The sequence below is a fragment of the Silene latifolia genome, chromosome 11 (assembly GCF_048544455.1).
Source record: "Silene latifolia isolate original U9 population chromosome 11, ASM4854445v1, whole genome shotgun sequence".
In the NCBI taxonomy this organism is placed as follows: Eukaryota; Viridiplantae; Streptophyta; class Magnoliopsida; order Caryophyllales; family Caryophyllaceae; genus Silene; species Silene latifolia.
Genome location: NC_133536.1, coordinates 166,760,599 through 166,763,578, shown reverse-complemented (window position 1 = coordinate 166,763,578; position 2,980 = coordinate 166,760,599). Strand labels below are relative to the sequence as shown.

The following is a 2,980-nucleotide window of genomic DNA, read 5'->3' as shown; positions in this document are numbered from 1 at the left end:
TGATCGATGGCATGCCCCTTGTAGGGATTAAAGATCCCTTCAAATTCGTCGTCCCAAAGACCACAAACTTCATTGAGTTGATCATTGAAAATCTCTTGCTTAGATGGAGACAACTCTCCCAATTTCTTCTCTTGGCCAATGAGGCCATCCTCTTCTTCCTTGGTTGATTTTGATGAGCTTTGCAAGCTCTCCTTGTCACAATTCACTTGCTCTTTGAATGGAGCATCTTCAATTTTCTTCCTCCATTGGAGTTCCGATTTCTTCCTTTCATCTTTCCGGCTATAATGATCAATCATGAAACATGGCTCATGCAAACGAGGAGCTCTCATGGTCTTGTCAAGATTAAAAGTTATGCTTTCATCTCCCACTTCTAGAGTGAGCTCTCCATGTTTCACATCAATCACCGCACCGCGTGTGTAGGAAAGGTCTTCCTAAGATGATTGGAATGTTGGAATCTTCTTCCATATCAACAATGACAAAGTCTACCGGGATGAAAAACTTCCCAATTCGCACGGGGACATCTTCCCATATCCCTAATGGTGTCTTCGTCGATCTATCGGCCATTTGAAGAGTGATATTGGTGCATTTAAGCTCTCCCATTCCCAACCTTTTACTTACCGAGTATGGCATGACACTCACACTAGCCTCTAGATCACATAAGGCTTTGTTGATCGTTGTGTCGCCAATGGTACACGGTATTGAGAAGCTTCCCGGATCCTTTAACTTTGGAGGTGAACTCCCTTGAAGTATTGCACTACTCACCTTAGTAAAGGCGATAGTCTCAAGTTTCCGGATCGACTTCTTCTTTGTGAGGATATCTTTCATGTACTTTGCATAGGCCGGAACGTGATTGATTAATTCCGTGAAAGGAATTGAGACTTCTAAGTTCTTCACAATCTCCATGAACTTTCCAAGTTGATCATCAAATTTGGGCTTGGCTTGACGACTTGGAAAAGGAAGTCTAATCACAATGGGCTCCTTTTCTTTGGCTTTGTCTTTATTTTTCTTTGAACTTTCTTCTTTTGATGATTCCCCTTCTTTGGGACCTTGCACCACAACTTCATTCTCACTAGCTCTCACAACTTCATCCTCAACTTGCTCCTTCGGTGCTTCATATCTTGTACCACTTCTCAAGTGAATGGCACTAACCGTTTCATGTCTAGGGGGATTACTTTGAGGTGGTAATTGCCCCTTTTGTCTTTGTGAGCTTGAAGATGCTAGTTGAGTTAATTGTGTTTCCAACATCTTGGTGTGAGCTAGAATGTTGTTGATGGTGGTGTCTTTTGCTTGGCTATCTTTTTGCATTTGAGTGAAAAATTCTTGTTGATTCTTTTGCATTTGGAGGACCGCTTTTTGGACATCAAAACCTTGGTCATTTTGGTGATTGTATGGATTTTGATTTTGGTAACCTTGGTTTTGATTGTAAAAGGGTCTTTGATTTTGGTTTCTCATGGGTGGTGGAGTGTATGTTGTTTGAGGGTTTTGAACATTTTGGCTTTTGTATGAGAGATTTGGATGGAACTTGGTGTTTTCATTGTAAAAATTTGAATAAGGGGTACCACTTTTGTAAGCTTGGAAAGCATTAACTTGTTCGGTTGTTCCCCTACACTCACTTGAGTCATGACCCAAAGTTCCACAATTCTCACATATCCCGCTTGGGATTGATGAGGATGCCGTCATGGCATTGACATGATGCTTTGATGTTTTTGAGTTTTCCCCAAGTCTAGCCATAGCTTGTTCAAACTTCAAGTTGATTGTGTCAATGTGAGCACTAAGTTGAGCACCCAATTGAGTAACGGAGTCCACTTCATGCTTTCCTCCTCTAGTAGCCTTGCGAGGTCTACTATATTGTGAATTATGGACCGCCATTTCCTCAATCTTGTTCCATGTTTGATTGTCATCAACTTCGGTGAACATCCCATTTGATCCCATATTGAGAATGTTCCTTGAATCTTCATATAAACCATTCCAAAATTGTTGCACTAAAAACCATTCGCTAAGTCCATGGTGAGGACATGAGCGACAAATACCTTTGAACCGCTCCCAAGCTTCATACAAAGATTCTTCATCCCTTGCTTACAACCCGGAATTTGAGCTCTTAGCATGTTAGTCTTTTCCGGTGGGTAGAATTTTTTGTAGAAAGCTAGAGCTAACTTCTTCCAAGAATCTATTCCAAGGGTGGCCTTATCAAGGCCCTTCAACCATTGCTTTGCGGTGCCGATTAACGAAAAAGGAAATAAGACCCATCTGATTTGGTCTTGAGTCACGCCCGTTTGAGAGATAGCTTCACAATAATCGCAAAAGGTTTCCATATGAGAATGAGGGTCCTCACTAGGCATTCCCCCGAATTGGCTCCTCTCAACGATGAGGGCGGACTTGGCAATAAAATTATCGGTGAGATGTTGCGGTGTAGGAGTACCATTTGGTAGATCCTCCTCGGTGGGTATAGAGTGTGACGAGAATTTAGGCATTGTAGGTGGATTTTGTGGGATATTGTGTAATGGGTTTTCTTCTCCTTCTATTGCGAAAGGATTGACAAACTCACTAGTGGGTTGAACAACTTCACCAACACCTCTCAAATTCCTCCTAACAAGTCTCCTATTATTCGTCAAGGTTCTTTCGATTTCACGGTCAAAAGGTAACAAATCACTTTGTAACCTTCTAGACATGCAAAATATCAAACAACTCGAAAACAATTAGAACAAACCTTGAGGAGTTTTACTTCCCCAAGGTGAAAAAGACACAACTAATAACAATAAAAGAAATCTTAAATCAATTAAACACCGTCCCCAGCAACGGCGCCATTTTTGATCGGGTCCATTTCGTGTTCACAATTAAGCATATGTGGTCGTTGGTCAATGGTCGATAAAAAACACAATTTATACTTCACAAACAACTCTACAATTAGTAAAGAGGCAAGTAAAGGTCGGATCCCAAGGGACGGGTATTGAAATGAGAATTCTATTGTAACTAGTAGTGT

General features: G+C 41.2%; 1 non-coding gene across 1 annotated transcript; it reads left to right on the top strand.

Annotated features, from left to right (window-relative positions):
• The first annotated feature begins 1,999 nt into the window (after positions 1-1,999).
• Positions 2,000-2,105, top strand: LOC141615621 (small nucleolar RNA R71). The gene has a single exon (XR_012530033.1). It is a non-coding gene; the product is annotated as a small nucleolar RNA R71 (small nucleolar RNA).
• Positions 2,106-2,980: the final 875 nt, after the last annotated feature.